The sequence below is a fragment of the Rhinolophus sinicus genome, chromosome 12 (assembly GCF_057876585.1).
Source record: "Rhinolophus sinicus isolate RSI-liver-muscle chromosome 12, RSI-T2T, whole genome shotgun sequence".
NCBI lineage: Eukaryota > Metazoa > Chordata > Mammalia > Chiroptera > Rhinolophidae > Rhinolophus > Rhinolophus sinicus.
In genome coordinates this window covers 51,743,529-51,764,035 of record NC_142512.1, presented here as the reverse complement: position 1 = coordinate 51,764,035, position 20,507 = coordinate 51,743,529, and positions in this window count along the sequence as shown.

Sequence of the window (20,507 nt, the reverse complement as noted above, 5' to 3'; positions counted from 1 at the left end):
ATCGTAGCATGCTGCACGACCGTGTTGATGGACAAGCCTGGAGATTTATGGCAATTTCGGGGGCTTCTAGATCTTCTGGAAAATGTCTGCATTTTCCTTTACTTCTGGAAACAGGGGTAAGAGGAGCCAGGGAATGGCAGCCAGGCCGCAGTGCAGGAAAAGGCCTGGTCTGCCAGGTGAGTCCAGTTCTGCACCAGCTGAGGGCCTTCCCTGGGCCTCCTGTTCCTTCTCTCCTGTGAAACCTGCAGTGGGGACTCCTCTAGAAGCCATGCCATCTTCCTATAAGAGGGGTTTCCCAGGAAGGCCTGAAAAACAACAGCACTTGGCCACTTTCCTATAAAGGGGAAGGAATTGTGGTGAAGGGGTGTGTTCTCCTGGCTCTAGAGAAGTCCCGCTACCTGCCGTCACCTGCCAGTGGACACCAGCCAGAACATATGCTCCAAGAAGCAGCTGCAATGGGGCTGCCCCTGCCAGAGCTCCCACACATCCCCCAACCAGGGCGTGACCTAGCCCTGCAGTAGCTTCAAGGAAGGAAACAGCCCAGTCCTTGCTCGGGAAGAACTGCGGACTAACTGGGGAGAAGGGGGGGTGTCATGGTGATAGGTTCACACATACGCATCCACCCATGAGAGAGAAATGGTTAAAACCATACAGGAGTATTACTCAAGCTGAGTTCATTACATACCAAGGAAATGCTCAAATAAAGAGGGAAAGTGGAATGGTATGGAAGTATTCTGGAAAGTGTCTTAGAAGTGAGTTTTAAGTCATTTTCAAGGTCACTCCCATTCACCCATCTGTTCACACACCCACTCATCCATCTTGACTGATGTCTGGACTGTACCCAGACTTGTGCTAAGTAAGGCCCAGGGAAAAGTGGTGCTAATTGAGGGTGTACTTGTGCTGGGCACTGGAGAGTGTTGGCAGTGACGCAGGCAGGTTTCCAGGACAGAGGCCTTTGTCAGTAAAGACTCTGAGTCAGGAGGTCCTTGGCATCTAGGCAGTGACGGGCATCGGCGTTCCTGCTCCGCTCTCTTTTTTATGGAGAATGATCCAGTGGCTTTAACAAGGCTGATCTAAAGTTCTGGGTTGCAAAATGGCAGCCGCTATGCATTCTTACGTAGGCTTAGGCTTGGGTGGTGCATGGCTGTTCATTTAAGAAATATTTATTAAGAACTTACTGTGCTCAGATTCTACCTGCCTGACCTGAGCAGTTCTCGTTCGGTGAAAAGTCACCATTGTCTGTATCTGCAGCATCTGTGTGGCTGGTGGGCACCGCTGACGCCTCGGTGCTTGAGTGTGCGTGCACGTGTGTGTGCATGTGCGTGTATGTGTGTGTAAGAAGGTGCATGAGGGGTTGTGTGTTTCTGTGTGTGAATGAATGACTAGTGAGTGTATGAATATTTGTGGGTATGTCTGTGTCTGTGTGAGGATGAGTGTGTGTGTATGTAAGTGAGCATGTCTGTGAGTGTGTCTACGTGTGAGTGCATGTCTGTGGGAAGGGACTGTCTTGGGAAGGAAGCACTGGGATGGGCTCTGCCTGAGGACGTTTGGAGAAGTTGTCTAGAAGCATCAGGTGGCTGGGCTAATGGGGCTTGATGGCTTGAAATCCACGTCATGAGTGACCCGAGGCTGGGCTGGAGGAATGTCAGAGGGAACCGACCGGACAAGAATGCAGAGGGACATCGGGGAGGAACGTGTTCAGAACCTGGCACCTGATTGAATGTGGTGGCCGGAGGAGAGAGGAGCTGAGCTGACTGGCGTGTCCCCAGCCTGGGTGAGGAGGAGACCGGAGGCCGGCAGGGGGCGCTGTGCACAGCAGAAGCTGGTGAGGCTGGTCCCTGGGTGGGAAGCCCCAGGCTCTGTTGGCCTGCCCAGAAGGTGTTGAGAGATGTGAGAGGAGATGGGACACCGCCCTAGGGTCAGCCCCACGGATGTGCCCACCATGGAAATGAAGGGCTTGTGTTGGGGACAGTGGCCTTGCCCACCTAGAGGCCAGCATGGAGTATAGGGAGAGGCCGAGCACCATTCCAGCCATGCTCAGGGGGGCGTGAGGCCGTTCTCCTTGGGGCCTGGGCACCTCTGGTGTCTCCATGTAGGTGGGACTGCGTGGGACCCTTGGTCAGGGTGCCTCTCTGGAGGAAGCAGGGAGGTGGCTTTGTCTGTCCCCACACTAGGGCTAGGTCGCAGGCCCAGAACGTAGCCACTCCTGGCGCGCACATTTCTTCTAGCCTTTCTGCTTTTATACCTACAAATTATTCACTGGTTAATGGGGACTTTTCACAGGGCTTTGTTTTCATAAAGAGCAGCTAATATACATCCCAGTGGGTCTGTCACTTGGTGTTGCCTTCCCTCTGCTGTTTGTTTTCTCTGCAGACCCCTCCTGGCCCCCACCTCGGAGCTGTCGAGTTGGCTGATCCAGTGTCGTAATCCCGGGTGCTGGCATCAGAGCCGTTGCTATGGGGACCTCACCGATTCAGCATTTTGATCATGGGTTCAGTGGGGATGAATATGAGAAGAGAAGGCAAATGAGGAGGGGAGGTAGAATTCTCTGGTTCTCTCATGGGGGACAGGGACAGGAGGTGGTGAGGAGGAAGTGGCAAAGGGGGTGTATTAGTTTCCTGTGGCTGCTGTAACAAAGGACCACAAACCGGGTGGCTGAAAACAACAGAAATTGATTCTGTCACAATGCTGGAGGCCAGATGTCCAAAGCCAAGGTGTTGGCATAGCTGGTTCCTGTTGGAGGCCCTGAGGGAGAACCCAGGCCTCTCTCCTGGCTTCTGCTGTGGCCAGTGATCCTTGGTGTCCCTTGGCTGACAGATGGACCTGTCACTCCAGTCTCTGCTCCACGTTCACATGGCCGCCTCCTCTGTGGGTCTCTTAGACGGAGACTCTTCCCTGGGTCCAGGCCAACCCTAAATCCAGGAGGACCTCATCTCCACATCTTTCAATACATCCTCAAAGACCGTTTTCCAAATAAAGTCCCCTTTGTAAGTTCTAGGGTTTGGGACTTGGACACGTCTATTTGGAGCTCACTATCCAACCCAGTGCAGTGGACAACTCACGCAGGAGTGTAGGTTTTCTCCCTCAGACCTGACACGCCAGCACCTGAACATTTGTAGGGTGAGTGGTTCTGCTGGAAATGTGCCTCTGCACCACATCAAACTGTTTCTCTCTCTCCTCCTCCCTCCTCCTTCTCCTTCTCTCTCTCTCTCTCTCTCTCTCTCTCTCTCTCTCTCTCTCTCTCTCTCTCTCTCTCTCCCCCCCCCCCTCTCCCCCTCGGCCAGGCAGCTCAGTTAGCATCCTATCTCTGCCACTTACTAGCTGTGAGAGTGAAGGAAGTGACTACACTGTGCCTCAGTTTCCCCGGCTGTAAACCCGGCATGATAGTAGTTCTTTCCCCACAGGGCTCTTGTGAGCAATGAAGAGCTTGAGGTTCATTCAGGAAGGCCTGAGTAGAGTGCTCAGCACACAGTAGGATCACGGGCATGTTTGCTGTGGTCACTGTGACCTCCGGCGAGGCCTTTGCCCCGTCACCCCTCCCATCGGAGAAACTCCTTACTCTGCCCTCCCACAGGAGCCACCTCTGGGGCGCTCACAGGGTAGCAGGGGGTTGAGACTTGGAGCCTGGAGCTCTGGGCCTGCACCTCCTGCTGTGGGCACTTCCTTTGTTCACATCCCACCATCCCAATGTCGTCACGGAAAAACTTCCCTCGTCTTTGGCAAAATGCGAAAACAAGGACAAGCCAATGAGTTTTTCCCATCAGTTAATTTTTGCCCGGCACATTTTTATTTTTTTAAAGAACTGTCTTTTATTTGGAATTTTTAACCTTCTTTCATTTTTGGCATAAAGTTTGTTCCCTCTTCGATTCTATAATAGTGGCAATAGACAATGACTTGTTTGCTTGTTTGTGTTATAATGTCGTTAAGTGGAAAATGCGAGATTGGAATCCTGCGTCAGCAGGATTTCCCAGACCTATGAAATCTCAAGGTCTGGGAACCACTGCTGTGGGGTTGACAAAGCATTTGCAGACATGATCTCCCTCAGGCTTCCCGTTTCACAGGCAGGGACACTGAGGTCCTCGGAGGGTTTGTGATTTGGCCAAGGCCATGCAGTTGGAAAATAGTGGTGTTGGGACTTCCCTGCATCACCGGACCACGAGGAATGACACAGCCCTTCTTGTGTGTCTGGGCCGTGCCAACCTGTCACACAAGTCTGAAATCTCGCCTCCTCTAGGAGGCCCTGTTTGCTGAAGCCCACCTAACTTTCCTCGCGTGCCTCTCACACTGCCTCTGCTGACGTAGCCGACAGGTCTGCGATGGTTTTCAAGCTACGTGGTTTTCATGTTCTCTGGAAGATAAGCTCCCACAGTTAGGAACCACCTGCCTTTTGGGGGGGCCCACCTGATGAGCCCTCATGCTCCCCACTTCAGGGCAGCAATCCATCTAAAGTGGGTTTGTCTTGCTTTCCTCGTATGGGGATCAGTGGGTACCGTTCTGAGAGAACCCTTCCCCAGCACCCCCTGAGGGTGCCCCTGAAACAGGGCATCAGCATCAGACTGGACTGCAGGGCCCATCAGCGGGGTCAGCGTCAGGGACGGCATCCCAGGAAGGCTCCCGGGTGATTGCTTGCGACCCTCTTGTGAAGTAGCTGTCTCTGGCATCCCATCTTACAGATGAGAAGACTGAGGCCTAAAAGTATAGTGCTCTCAGTCTCCAAACCCAACCCCATGTGAAGTCACTGCATCCCATGCTGCCTCTGTGTCTGGAGGTCTGCTTGGTTCTGTTCACATGGTTGGATTCCCATCAGGAATGGGGGAGCTGGGCTGCATGAGTGCTATGGCCAACATTTGTGAACTCATTCAACAGGTATTTGTTGGCACTGACGATGGAGTAGACACTGGGGACACATCAGTGAGAAAAACGGATAAATATCCCTGGCCTCATGAAGCTGGCCTTCTGGGAAAGACAGAAGATGGACAATAAATAGTAGACCAGTAAAAAAGGAAATGGTAGTGTAGTGTTGGGAGGTGAGGAATGCCATGGAAAGGAGGAACGGAGTTGGCAGAGGGGGTAAGGAGTGTCTGGAGGGGGTGGACTGGGTCACAATTTACACCAGAGTGACCAGAGAGTCTGTGAGTTTTCTGTTTCTCACCAAAGCCCCAGTGGATTCGGGAAGAGGTAGCGCTCTCTCAGCCCAGTGCAGCCACAATCCTACTCTTGACAGAGGAAGTGACCTGACTGCAGCCGCAACGAGACCTCAGCGGATTCTCCTAGGAGCCTCGGAGTGGGGATGGCCCTTTTGAGGGGTTCCACATGGCAGCCAGAGGCTGGGCCTTTGCACCCCCGCATCGACCGGCCCCTGGGGAAGGGGTGTAACCCTGCGTTTCAGCAGCCAACGTCCAGTACGGTTGACAAGACCAGTTGAGTGAGACCATGTACATGGTGTCGTTGGCAAGTTGCCGGGCCCACGAAGGAGCTAACAAGTGTTGGCTGGTGGTATTCTGGAAGGCAGCACTTCCTCCTCTTTGAAACGTGTTCTTTCCTTGACTTCCAGGATTTCACAGGCTCTGGCTTCCCTCCTGCTCCCTGGTCACCATCGCTGGCTCGTCCTCATTCCCCAACCTTTAAATGCAGGTGTGCCTTGGGACTTGGTCCTTGGACAGCTTATCTCTGCCAATCACACACACTCTCATCCATTCTTGTGCCTTTAAAAACCGTTTATAAGCTGAAGACTCTTACATTTTTATCTTCGGCTTGGACCTCATGTTGAACTCCAGACTCATTAGCCACCTTCCCACTCAGTAGTTCCACTTCTACGTCTAACAGGCTGTGGTGGCTGTGAGAACGCTCCACTCACACCTCCGGTTACGGGGGCTTCGTGGCCACATCTGCTGGACCAGCATCGTGTTACCCTGAGCCCGTCATCCTGTGGGGTTCCGCCAGCCAATTCTCCTGCAAAGGACATCTCCGCCTTTCCTGGATGACGGGGAGACGTTCATTCTGGGACTGGTTTTATAGGCCTATCTCCTATCTGGGGGTGTCTTGGGGGGTTAGGCGGCTGGGATCCTTCAAGATCTTGAACCTGGTCCCATTTCTCCAGAAAGATTGAGAAGACCCCTGGGAGAACTGAACATCTCCTGCAGAGGCAGCTGGAAAGAAGACACCTTCTTCTCCCCTGCGTCTCATATAACAAAATAGCAATAGAGACAGGGTGGAGGGACCCATGGGCTGGTTTGTTTCCATTAAATGCAAAGCAGAAAATAACAAGAAGACCAAAGCAAGGCTGAAAAGAAGGAGGCAGAAAAATAAAAGGAGGGGGGCTGAGAGACTGAAGGGAGGAGGCAGAGGAAGAACATGCAGTGAGAGGCGGGAATGTCCACACTGGAAATTGCCGCTCCCCTTCCTAGGTGTCCGTGGGCTACCTGCCAAATCAATTGATTACATCTGTAGGCAGAGTTGCCTTTTTATTTCACACCAATTTTCACGGGCAGCGTAAGATAAAAATGGAAGAGACGAAGTGAATGGGAAAAGATGATTGAATGTTGATGTGGAAAGGGAAGGTGTGAGGAGGGGGTGGTGACCGGACACACAGCTGCAAGAGATTGCTGGAGAGGGTAGTTTGATCATGTGGGGTTCCCCACCCTTGAATCTTTCCTTTTCTTTATTTCTTTATATATTTTGTGAAAAATCTCGTCTTCTCTTCCCGGTGACCTACTGGTCCCAACCCACCTTGGCAAAAAGAACAGGTGGGTATGCCCCAGGCCCCAAGGGAGCACTGCTCTACCTCCCCGGACACCCCTGAACCCCCATTTCTATCCCTGACTTGGAAATTGAAGGCTGGGTGAGGAAGGTGTATGGGAAGCGCGAGCCCGCTGGTGCTTCACTGCCTGACCTTGACTCAGTCTCTTCTGCTCCTCAAGCCTTGGTTTCCCCACCTGGGGTGCAGTGATAATCATGCACTTGGCCGTGATGCTGCAGAGTGATAACAGGTGAGAAGATGGAGATGTGCTTTGCAAAGAAAGGGCGATGAGCAGGCTTCCGAAGCAGAGCAAGTGAAAATCTACTGTAGATGCAAAGGAATGGCTCCTTACGGGAGGGCAGGTCCCATTGTGTGCTGCCTGGGTGGGCTCTGGGGGCTCGACTCACTGCTGTTCCCTGGAAGGGTCCTCCACCCAGCTGGACATCTGAGCTGTGTCTTTTAGGTCCAGGAGGCCAGGCTGTTGGAAGTCTGCGTCTTAGAAACTCTGCTTTAAGCCTACTGTCTGGGGGCATTGGGGAGTCAGGCCCTCTCAAAAGGCCCTTCTGCACAGAATTGGCCTCTGAGTCCTGAGACACGGTTCCTGTGGGGACAGAGTCCCAGAGAGCGGTTTCCAGGCTCTTGGCCTCATGTGGAAAGGTGCTGGCTCGGGTAGTAGATGGCCATCAGCTGTGACTAGTTGGCCATCAGCTGTTACCCGCTAGCCATAAGCCACTGATAATTGCTGTGGCTGAGCTAGCAAGCGTAGATCACAGTTAGCAAGTGGGGTCAGTTGGCAGAGAAGCAGATGGCGAATTGTGGATCGTGTGGCTTCTGCTTCCTGTGTCTCCCAGCCGCCAGCGAGAACATAGTGGTATGATCCCCTGTCTGTAGCTCCATGGGTGTTCCTTTTTGGCCTCACCATGTCCTGCATTCTTATGCGGAGAGCAGGAACTGACACCCCGCGTGACATGGTGTAAGCAGAGTCAAAATGTGGGAGTAGAGGGTGGCATGGTGGCTGCAGCATCTCAGTGAGGGGGGGTGTTTTTCCTATGCCGGGCCATTTAGGTGGCTCTGCTCAAAGACTTTGATCCGTGTTGTAGAAAGGGCAAAGCAGGATGCCCCGGGCCACCTTACCCACCTCCACCCCCCACCCAGCTGACTTTCCACCCGCAGGCCTGGCATATCAGCATGGCAGCAGTGTCCCGAGATGGGGGACTCCATCTCCTTGAAGGAGAAGGACAGAGAAGGCACCAAGATGCCTGCTTTGCATCCTTGGGTCTGTGGCTTCTCTGGACAGGAGACTGAGTGCCCCCGGGGGCCCTTTATCATCATCAAGACAAAGCCAGCACTGGAAAGGGCCTTAGTGATGAACGCATCCAGCATTCCCATTTCACAAATTAGAAAAATAAGGCCAGAAAGGGCCATGTCGTGGGGCTCCTAGCTAGTTAGAAGCAGAGAGGAGGCTGGAATCTGGGTCTGCTGACTCCTGTTCTGGGTTTTATTGTGCGTGCGCGTGTGTGTATGTGTATGGCTGGGGGGCTGGACACAGAACACTTTTCAGGGAAGCAAGTCAAATGGAGAGGATCACATTTTCAGGCCAAGGTGAGAGCTTGGCTCCTAGGACAAGAGGCAAAACTGACAAGTACATTTGCCTCATAAAGTCAGAACATGACCTGCCTGGGAGAAGCAAGTGAGGAGTTTTGTGAAGCAGCAGATGAAGCTATAGCTCGTATTTCCTCTTTACGGCCATCTGCACTGGGCTTTCATGGGTCTTCTGTGAGGATTGCATCGTGCACAATGCCTGCCCGTCAGCGTGCTGGGCTTAGCAGCTCCCTGCAGCCCCTGTCTGCACTCCCCAGGGTTCAGGAGGCTGGGATGGGGTCTGCTTAGTCCTTGTGTCCCTCCTGACACCCGCACCAGTGCCTAATGTGAGCCCCCTCCCCAGAGGGAACCTAGAGAGAAGGGTCCTGCAGGAGAAAGCCAGGCAAATGTGCCAGGCGGCCTTTCCTCACACACTTGGGGGAGTGGGCAGCTGAGATGCCAGGCATCTCCCAAATGTCACTGGACATTGTACTTTTTCAAAGTCCCCTGTGACAATACATATCCCCCCTGGGGTGGGGTGGGGGTCAAATTGTGCCTTTTCATCCGATATCTGAAAATACAGGCTAGGTCTCAGCAAACAGAAAATGGGACACAGATGAGAAAGCAAGTCAGGCAGGGTACCAGTTCTACTCCCACAGACCCTGTCAGTGGCCTGTCCTTCCGCTTTTGACCCACAGAGGTCATCACAAGTTGTTCTCAAGCGTGCAGAAGGCTCCCCACCCCACAGCTACCTTCCTCTTCCCTGGGCTGTTCTTTGGCCATAGGTGGGAGCTCAGCTCCACAGGGCAAGCAGGAGTGAAATCCCTAAGGTGACTTTCGACCTCGAGGGACAGGAGCTAAGGGAAATGCCCAGCTCCCTGTGTGTTCTGCAGCCTCACAAAGGACCCCCAGATGGTTGCACCCTCATAGCTCGCCGTGGTAAGCAGTTTACTAATGCCCCTTAAGTAGTTTCTCTCCTTTTTCCTCTTCTTCATGCCCTCCCCAGTCTTCCTGGAACCACCTCCCAAATAGATTACTTGTACTCAAATCCTTGCCCCCAAAGTCTGCTTTTAGGAGAATTCAAACTCAGACACAAGCTCCTGGCATTGCAGTGGAGGGAGAGTGGGGGTCTGAGTTCTGGCCATCCTAGTCGTGTGACACTAGGCACGTCTCATAACTTCTCGGAACCTCCGTTTCAAATTTGTGAAATGAGGGTTAATGCTCACAATTCTAAGTGAGTCTGTTTCTTAATCATTGGAAAATTAAATTAATTCAGAGTTGCCACAGGGCAAAAACACAGGCTATATGCTGTATAACTGGATTGCAAGATTAAAGATCAATACAGCACTATACAAAAGCAAGTGTTAAATTGGGTGACAAGTTCTAAATAGAGCTGGGCAGCAGGAAAAAGAAAGGTATAGTCCGAGAAGTCTTCCTGGGAGAGGTTTTGAGCTGGGCCTTAAAGGATGAGTAAATCCAGGCAAGTTGAGGCCCACAGCAGGGTGGGGGGAGCAGAGTATGGGAAGAGGCCTCTAGAACCACAGTCTCAGGGTACTGGTACTGGTACACCCATTGTTATGGCTGAATGTGTGCACCCCCAAATCTATGTGTTGAAACCATAATCCACCCCCTCCCCCGTGCGATGGTATTGGGAGGTGTCGCCTTTGGAACCTATTAGGGTTCGATGAGGTCCTGAGGGTGGGTTCTTTGTGATGGGATTGGTCTCTTCCAGTGCAGTGCAGCCAACTGGTGGCCCATGACTCTTATGCCAACTTTGAGCTAGACTGTGTCCAGTCTATTTTGACTCTGGCCTCCTGGCCACTTTGAGAAGCAATAAATGTAATGGCTAAGAGCACAGGTACCACAGCCAAGCAGCCTGGTTAAGTCTGGGGGCTGCCACTCACCAGCTGTGTGACCTGGGAAAGCGTCTTCACAGTCCCGGGCCTCAGCTTCCCCACCTGTATAGTGGGTATAAGAACAGTGTCATCTCTAGGCTGCTGTGCTGATAGAGCACATGTGAAGCACTGAGAAGAGTATGTGATACACAGCAAGCTCTCAGCAATGGTTCGTCGTTATCATCACCGCCGTCGCCTGTTCTTACAGGGAATGGCGGATCTGGTATTCAGGATTGGACTCTCTAGGACGTGTGCTCTGGAGGAGAATTCGTGTGAGGGACCAAAGGCCGACTGCCAGAGGATGGGCCCAGCCCAGTCTGGCCATGTACCTTCTAGAAGGCTTATTGATGAGAGCAGAACAGAGATTCGTGGGCCTTTGGGTCCTGAACTGCTGGTCGGCCAGCTCTGGCCCTCCCCCTGCCCCAGGCTGGCTTCCTGTCTTACCCCAGGCCTAGGAGAGGACCTGGATGGGTGGGCACTGCATGATTCTGCGGTCCTGATGGGTCTAGGGCAGAGTTACCAACTATACCAGTGCCCTCCACACCCCTCCCAGCCTCTGCACCTCTGCTCTCTCCCCGCTCTCTTCCCCTTCTCCTCTGCGTGAGTTCCCACAGAGGAGCCCAGTAGGGAGGTCTAATACCGTCTGGTTAATGGCTTATAGATCGCGGACGCATCAGGCCCGATGGAAGTGTCTGTTAAGCTTGGCTTGGAAGCCAGAGTCAAATGGCCCGAGACAGATTTATGGCTGTCTTCCAGGCCAAGCCAGGAAAACGCTCCCTGACAGAATTCTACTGTCACAGACTCGGAAAACCTGGGGTGAGTGAGGGAGCCTTCTAGGGAGACTGTAGCCCCACAACACTGCTGCTTCGGAGGCCCATGGCCTCACCTGCTGTGTCAGAACCCCATGCAAGTCAGAATGGAACTGACGGTGAAAAAGACAGGTTCTAGCTCTTCTTGGAAACAAATCCAGGAAGACTAACTAATTAGCACTAATTTGGAAAGAGGCCAGACTGACCTAGTGACACACTCCTAATACGGAATTTTAGAACACAGTGTTACCACTCTCGACTAAATAGGTTGCAGTAGACCCCTATAGAAAGCACCCAGTATGCCTGAATGTGTCTGTGTGTGTGTGTGTGTGTGTGTGTGTGTGTGTGTGTGTGAGAGAGAGAGAGAGAGAGAGAGAGAGAGAGAGAGAGAGAGAGAGAGAGAGACCTAAATCCTGTCCTGAAGGAATTCACAATATGCCGGAGAAATGGGTGATATACAATTGTATTACTTGGCATTTAGTAAAATTACGTTACGAAAATGGCAAAACAAAGGTTCTTGGGGACCCCCTAGAATGAACAGATGAATGACGCGTAATTGCCCATCAACATGTTTGTATGCAAATTGACACTTCTGCTGGGCTTGGTGCGTTTGCTCTTTTTCTGCAGGTTAAACACCTGCTCAGCGTCCAGGTTTACACTTTCTGTGGCTTTGCCATCCCCTCTCCTGACTGGCACAGGTGAATTTCCAGCCCACCAAGGCTGCTTGTGTTGGCTGGAAACCTGCTCATTCACCAATGAACAGAGTGCAAAGGGGCTCTTGGCCGAATGAGTTTGGGGCCCTGGAGTTTAAATCGTCTTCTTGCCCTTGGAGGCTGGGTTTTCCCAACTTGGAGAAAATTGCTGAGAGACAGGCTCAGTGTCTTTTAAGGGTTTTCAGAACTGGGGTCCTCCCTTCTCTCGGGCCGTTTAAGAAGCTGCCAGCATTCACCTCCAAGGAGGAGGTTTGGCATTTCCAACTCCTTGGCTGGCGAATTGTAAATTTGGATGTGAGCAGAAAATATGGTGACATCAAGGTTATGTGGTCTCGAGCTGACAAGATGGATAACAGTCAGCAATCTGGCACTTTCCAGTCTCCTCTTGGTCTCCTCTCTCTCCACCTCTTTTTCTTTTAATTTTTTTTTTTTAAGAAAACATTTTTAGAGACTTTAATAACTGTGGAAAGATGCTGTACGGTGGGCAGGGGAATCGATCATTTTTATTCGGTTGTGCGCGATAAAATGTAAGTTTGAGCAATAAATCTTACCTTGAGGGGAAAGAACAGCGGGCCTGGTTGTGAACATGGCTTCCATTTTGGAGATTTTAATGAGTGAAGCTCTGGTCTCAGTAATTGATACGATGGCTCCCACCTCCCTGGTGGGACTCTGGGTTCCAGAATCACGCTTCAGCTGGGGATGGGGCTTTACGTTTCCTCCAATCTAGGCAACTGCTGGCTCCTGGTCTCCCTCTCCCTGTGCTATTCATGACCATCGATTATTTCTAATAAGTGACTCACCAAATACATATTAAAGCACCCACTGTGTACAAGACACCATGCTCAGCAGCAAGGCAGATGCAAACAAATGTCTCAGAGTCTTGGACAAGTTGTTCCTAAGAAAGGCGTCTCATCAGGGTCTGAGGAGGGTGCTGAGGGTGGGGGAGGGGTGTTGAGTGACCTAGGATACTGGGGGAGGGACACTTGGAGATGTGACTGAAGAGGCTGCCTGGAGGAAGGAAATTCTTGTAAATTCTTAGGGTCTTTGAGTAGTTTCTTGTGGGCTGGGTTTGAAGCAAAAATCTGACTCTTAGTAAAGGAAATTTTGGGGTGGAGAGAGGGGACTCCCTAGTTTCCCAGCCCTCGGCATCACCTGCTCAAAATTTTTCCATGGACATTAAGAATTTTCCGTGGGCCCTCTCCAGATCAACACCCTAGATGCTTCCCCACTGCCTGGCCACAGTTCCCTTGGAGCGTAGCAGTGGATGAGGCAAGTGTCTTGGTGTTGGTTACAGGACTCAATTTGGGGTTCAAGGTATGTTGACAACACTCTCTTAGAGGTTTTTGCCCCCAGTATACTAAAAACAAAGGCAGGAATACTGTCTGAATCAGCTCAGGCTGCCATAACAAAACATAGGGGCAGGGAGCTTAAACCACAGACATTTATTTCTTATGGTTCTGGAGCCTGGAAGTCCAGGACCAGGGTGCTGGCAGATTCAATTGCTGCTGAGACTCTCTCCTGGGCTTGCAGATGGCCGCCTTCTCACCGTGTCCTCACATGGTGGAGAGAGAAAGAGCTTGGATCTCTCTTCTTGTTTTTGTATGGCACTAATTCCATGTCCTGAGGACCCTACCCTCATGACCTCATCTAACCTTGATTAACTCCGCAAAGCCCCACCTCCAAATACCATCATGTGGAGGGGATAGGGCTTCAACATGTGAATTTGCTGGGGGGCACACACATGTAGTCCATACACAAGCAGTGGTGTCAGGCCCATTTCTGCTTCCTTCTTGGGCAGGTCCGTTGAGTGGGAGACTAGAAATGTGGGGTGTGGTGAGGGGAGAGGACAGGAAGTGACCTTTGCTGTCAGGTGGGGAATGCCCAACCCCTGCTTCTGCCACACCAAGGAGGGTTCAGGCCATTGCCGTCCCCTGCACCCCCACCGCAGGAAACCTTCCTCAAGTCCTCAAATCTCTGTCAGCTCCCCTCCTTTCCTGGTCCTTCCTAGCAAGTGCGCATGGGCTCATGGCACCCCCAGCCTTTCTCCTCCTGGGAGGGAGGGGAGACAGCCCCAGAGCCGGGGACTTGGCCGGCAATATGCACCTTCAACATTCTCGGGGCACACACGGCTCTGTAAACAAAACACAGGATATCCAATTATTCTGAAAACAACCCGTTCCTGTTTGCTTACCAGACCTCCACTATTTGTCCTGGGCATTGCTCTTGATTGATTTGAACTGCCCCCCTTCAGCCCCAACGTGATTCATGATTTGTGCATGGGGAAGGCTCACCTGGGCGATGGCCTCCAGGTGCCAGGACCTGTGCTGCATAATCCCATTTGCTACGTGGTGGGTACCACGGGCTCCTGTTCTAAAGGTGAGATACTGGGGCTGGGAGAAGGTTTTTATTCAAACGCTTTAAGGCCAGGTTCATTTGTTCAAAAGCCTGAGCCCTTTCTAATACACTGAGGTGGCTCCTGGGTGTGGCCCAGCTTTGACTGGTCACCCCAACCCAGGCTTGCACTCAAACGGAAAACAAGAGAGAGCAGAAAAGGCTGATTGCGATCACATATAGAACTAAGGACACTGAGCTATGTCCTTAGTTTGATTGGTGGGTCAGTCCGACATCTTGTAAAAAATAGCGGTTGATTATATGCTTCAAATTGACACACTCTTTAAAAATTTTGAATCATATACGACTCAGGGGCATTGGGGCCAAAGTGTAACACATTCACACTTTGGTTACTATGGGAAATTTTCCTGTGGAAACAAAGTGAATATTCAACACTAGAGGACCGGGAGAATAAATTAGAGCACATTTACACCATGCCATGTTACACACTATTGAAAACAATTAATTAGAGCTATACCAGAAGATTTAGAGAGATTTCCCCAAGGTATTGTTGAGTAAGAAAAGCAAGATGCAAGAAACTGAATATATAATTCAATAAACAATTATAAAAGGCTACCTGCACATGTGTAATAAATCCATGTGTGCGTAAGTGTATGGCTGTATAAAAAGTTACATAAACATATGCATGCATGTAGAGGTTAATATAATTATGAAGAAAAATGTGGAAGGACCCCTCCTGGGATATTAGCAAGGGTCTCCCATGGTTTTGTGGCTAAAGGAGAGAGAGGTAGAATAGAAAGTCAACCTAACAAGGAAAAGAAAACACACACACACCATGCATACGGTCATATTGATGTATTTACATAAAGATATAGGCACTTATATAATAAATTCAAGGAAAAAAAATTTAAAGTTCTCTTCCCAGAACAACTGAGCTGTCCCCCCTCAGATCTGGGTGAAGGAACGAGAGAAAACCGGGCCCTAGCAGACTCAGAAGTCACCGTGCAGAGGCCGTGGGACAGCTGGAGACCCCAAAGCTAAGAGAGGGCCCTGTCGCAGGCTCCCCACACCCCATAACTTAATGGGAAGGGCTTGTTCATCCCCTGGCTTTAAAGCACACACACGGAAGAGGAAAACTGTGTGACATGGGGGTCTTCCTAAGCTGCTGCCTTGGAGGCCCCACCTGGCTCAGGGCTGAGCTCAACAGCAGGAGGGGAAAATAAACTCTTATATATTTCTGCTGCCACTAGGGTGACCATAGCATTTGTCACTTAAACAGGCGCCTTTTGAGAGTCAGGAGGAGAGCTAGTAATAGTTATATCAGGTAGAAACTAGGACCGTCGCTGGCAAATCTGGAAGTAGGGTCACCCCAGCTGCAGCCCCTAAATGGAAGTCTTCATTCTAAATTCCATTAGGGAAGGAAGGGAGAAATTATATTTTTCCAAACCATCTATTAATTTGAAAAACAACGACTTAGGGCTACAGGCAGCATTTTCGTTGGTTACAGGAAGAAGGCTATTTGAAACTGCGCACAGAATTATACTAACACAAAAGGAAGCAGCATGCAGAGGTAAAGAAAGACCCCAATGATTCTGTTTGAGCCCCTAGGTCTATCCATGTCTGAAGTCCATCCTCAATGTGGCAGACAGAATAATCACTCCCCACGTCATCCATGCCCTCATGCCTAGAACCTATGATTATGTTACCTTACATGGCAAAACGGACATTACAAACATGAGTAAATTGAGGATTTGGGGATGAGGAGATTACCCTGGCTTATCCAGTGGTCTCAGTGTAATCCCCAGGGGTCCTTACAAGAGGTTATGGTCAGAGTCGGAGAAGATGTGATGATGGCAGCAGAGGCCGAAGTTACGTCTTTGCAGGCAGGGGTCCATGAGCGAATGTGGGTATCCTCCAAAAGTTAAGAGACAGAGATGAATGCTTTCCCGGTACTTGCACAAGGAATGCAGCCTTGCTGACAGCCTGATGGCAGTCTTGTAAAGTCGTTTGCAGACTTCAGACCCACTTCTAGAACTGTAAGACAACACATTTGTGTTGTTTTCATCCACTAACTTGGTGGTAATTTGTTACAGCAGCAGTAGAAAACGAATGCACCCAGCTTCCTGGTTGCTTGGACCCAATTAGCTTGTGTTGCTTATTTTCTACCCTTTGTAACCAAAGAACTCTGAGTAGTACCCCGGCCCTGGAAGGACTGGCATTTCTTTTCAGTGAAGCCCATTATGAGATGCTCACAATTTGCTTTCATGTCCGTTACCTCTGAAGACCTAAAACTAGAGACTTAGAAGGTACGATCCACGGGCAGAGCCATCCAACTTTCTACTGCAGATGAAGAACCCTAGTGAGGCCGAGAAAGATCAAATGACTTGCCTGGGGCACTAGATGAGTTTTCTGCCTATCACGGGCTCTGGATCTAGAGTTGACGGGCAGGCTGCAGGGGGCCAGTGGGCTTGTGGCATCCCAGACAAGAGCATAGGACACTGTGAAGACGTGCATAGGTTCCTCAGCTCCTTGGCTGGCCCAGAACTCTGGGGCTGTCTTTGCTGAGGAACCTGGAGGGCAAGCGGGTCCTAGCTGTGCCTCTGCCCTGTGCGCCATGCCCCGCCCCTCCCCCCACATCTCACACAATTCTGAGTGGAGGTGCCTGGGGCTGCCGTTGAGATCCATCTCTCCGGATGGCTGAACGCAGACACCATCTAGCCTCCCAGATCTGATTGTTTTGACAGCTTCACCAAATTACAAAGCAAAAGCCCCATTTGGTGATGAGAAAAGCAATATCGTGGCAGGGACATCTCACTTCTTTGAAAATCAGCGGTAAGTGAATTTGCATCCACTTAGTAGTAAATATGTCTGGCTGGCCCCCTCTCCAGCTATTGGGAGGGATTTACATGCACTCGTCTGCCTTATTGCTTTATGATGGAGACAAGGGGGAGAGAGAGAAGGGAGGGCACAGCAAAGGGGAGAGGGAGACACTGAGACATTTCTTGGGGAGGAAAGATTCAGGACGGGAAGTTTCATGTTGTTTGCAAGGTTTCTTAGCTTGTGGCTGAGATGCCAAAAAGGGTGGGAAACCGTCAGGAAAAGAGACGGCCTCTTTTGGTTCTGTTTCTTATGATTTACAAGACTCTGAAGAACCCTTGTTATGACACGCTCTCTAAAACCCTCTTTAAAATTCAACTGGAAAGGTCCAGAGAAAAGATATACAGGCCTTTGTAGAGAGCAGGCCGGCTGGAGACATTTGCCAGGACACTGCCGAAGGGAATGTTCCATGCAAATTTGTTTAAAGTCCCAGGTCGGTAGCTGCTGGGAAGAAAAATGCTTTAACCTTTTTAAGAATAAAGTGGACTCTATCTCTTTCTGATTGGACAGAAGCCAGTCACCGAGTTTTTATGTTCTCCGTATTGGAACACCCTGAGTGACTCTTTTCTCTTTTCACTTCTGTCTGGGTGGGAAGAAAGGGGACCAAGATTGCCTGGGAGCAGTGTATGAAAGAGGCCATGGTTTCCTGATTGGGAACCACTTGCTGTATCGGAAATGGAGCAGCCAGTGAGAAATAAGACCAAACTTTTTAATGTGGTCTTCAAGGCCTCTTTGATTTGGTTCCCAGCATCCCACTCAAGTGAAAGCCAGGAAAATGTTTTGTTTGAAAAGATACAGAGGCACTCCAAGAAAGTCTTTTGTTCTCACCTCTGTGCCTTCATCAGTGGACGCTCTTAACTGGTTCCTCCCTCTAGGTTCACTGATGGGCTCAGGTTTAATTCTTTTTATACAGCATTGGAACAGTCTGCTACTTAGACAATGGTTCTGGGACATTTTCATGGATAAGAGTATATGTATCACCTATGACGTGGCACCGAGAAGCAAGTGGCTTGCGTAATAGGAACAGGACTGGGGGAGGTAAGTGAGGAGCCTCCCTCAATTTTACACCTGAGGTGCCTTATTTGACTCTGGTCCCAGCCCTGTTGCCCAAGGTCATCCAAGGTCACACAACTAGAAAAGGACTGAGCCAGGAATCAAATCCAGGGAGTCTGGCTCTTAGCCACTCCACCATATTGCCTCTCCAATATCATTGACAATAATATACTTATTAAATACTAGTAAGACAATAATATGCCTAGGAAACATCCATATGTGCCTGGCACTATGCTACCTTATTAGACATTTATCCTCTCTGGTTGTCCTCACAACCATGCTATAAGGCAAGTAGTACCATTATCTCCAATTTACAGATGAATAAAGTGAGGCACAGAATGGTTGAGAAACTTACTCAAAGTCACACAGCCAACAAGTGGAAGAAAGGGCTTTGACTCCAGGCCCACCTGACCCAAGATTTGCATTTGAAGGGGGATCGTGCCACCCCAAAATATGCCACTGTGTTGTATTGAGTTTTTGGAGCTGAAGTCACTAGAAAAACGGCACATGCAGGAAGGGCTTCCCGACCTCTCTCCTTCTACCTGAAAGCAGGTCATAACTTCCCATGAGGAAGGTGCCCTCCCTGCACCAGGAAGAGAACATTCTTATCACCAGAGACTAGAAGTCGACGCTCAAATGGACCTGTACAAACAAACCTGCTAAAATAACCCTTATTTTCTATTAGTTTCCTCTATATATTTCCCAGTCACAGGCTCATAATTTACTGTCGCTAACCCCAGCCTCTTTGTCTTTGTTTAAAAAGATAAAAGCTTTTGGTCGGACAGCTTCTTCGGGTCTTTATTTTCCTCTGAAGACTCCATGTCTGTGTAAAAATATTAAATAAATTTGTAAGCTCTTCTCCTGTTAATCTATCTTATGTCACTTTAACTCGTAGGCCAGCCACAGAACCTAAGAGGGTGGAAGGGAGTTTTTCCTCCCTTACACATTCTTAGCCACTAAAGGATCTGACTTTCTAAACAGCCAGGCCAAAACATTCGGGTTTCACAGCCGTGCCTTCACCGCATATCGGTCTGTACTATACACTGTCGCAAGCATTGGGCGTTCCTGGTCCACATCCTCAGAGAACTCAGTTCAGTGGGATGACAGCCGAGGGAAAGGATAATTACAAAGCAGTGAGATGTGCTAGAGAGAAGTCTAGGGATTTCAGGAAGGGGTCTGCGGGGCTGGACTATACCCCCCACCCTGAGTTTGCAGGGGTCTCACCTGTAAATATCTCGAAGGGCTCTCCCTCTCCCTCTCTTTTCCGCCTATGACACAGTTGTCACTCTGAATGGAGATAGCTGCCCAGCTCAGTTACGTGAAGGCATCAGGACGTGGGAAGGCAGAGGCAGGCACATGGCAGAGCTGTACACACACCGTTTCCTCCTGCTCAACTGCCAGCAGCAAAGGCAGAGCTTTTTTCAGCAGCCAGCCAGCTGTGTGGGCCCCCACGGCGCTCACCTGGTGACTGACTGCTCCAGGCTTGTTTACTGTCGCTTTTATTGAATCTGACTAGTATGGAAATAATTGCACTAATATTATTGATATTAATAGTATACCAGGAGGTATTTATATCTTGCTTCTCCCTAAGCTGAAATTCAATCTCATCGTCATTCTTGCACAAATGGTCAGAGGCAACCTGGGCTGCTACACAAGAGGGAGAGTTCCCGGCGTGGAGGTGGGAGAAGTCTGGCCCCAGTGTCACACCTGCCTGGGGGACAGAGGGCTTGGGGCCAGGCGCTCAGGGCCCCAGACCAGAGAACTGGAGGCTCAAGAGTTAATACTGCCTTGCTGTGGCTCTCACAGCCAGGTGGGTGGGACCCTCCTTTGAAGGCAGGAGAAGAAAGGTTTGATGAGATTATCAACAAGGGAAGGTGGGCTTCCCCAGGGAACTTTCCAAACTGATGAAGTAGAAGACAATGGGTCTCCAGCCCCTTCCCCAGGACCTCATCCTCCCTCCGCTCCTTTTCTGTTCTCTGGATGCTCCAGGAAGTCACCGATCGCTAGCCTGCTGTCAACGACTCTGACTGGGTCAATGCATCGATCTGGCTGTTGTGCTGGGCAGTTCCCCCTTTGGACTTACTTTGCCACTTCTGTTCCCCTTATCCATTTGTCTGTAGCGGAGAGCCTTAGAACGAGGGAGCATGTTTCTGAGGTTCCATTGGTGGTCAATATTGTATGACTCGCAAATTGGGGTGTGTGCATGTGTACGTTTTGTTTCAGAGGGTCAAGTAACCTCGATTCTCATAACTTAGACTTTTTATAACTCACTAAGTTTATTTTACTAGTCACTTGGGACTTAAGTATAAAAAGCCTTCCTGCTTCTTTTTTATTCAAATGGGTACATAAAATGTATATATACCGTTTAAAGAAGAATGATACAATAAAACACCTATATATTCACCACTCAAGCTTGAGCGATAGAGCACTGCCAGTCCCCAGAGTATTTATTCCCCGATCACATTCCTCTCCCTCTCTCCCAGAGGTA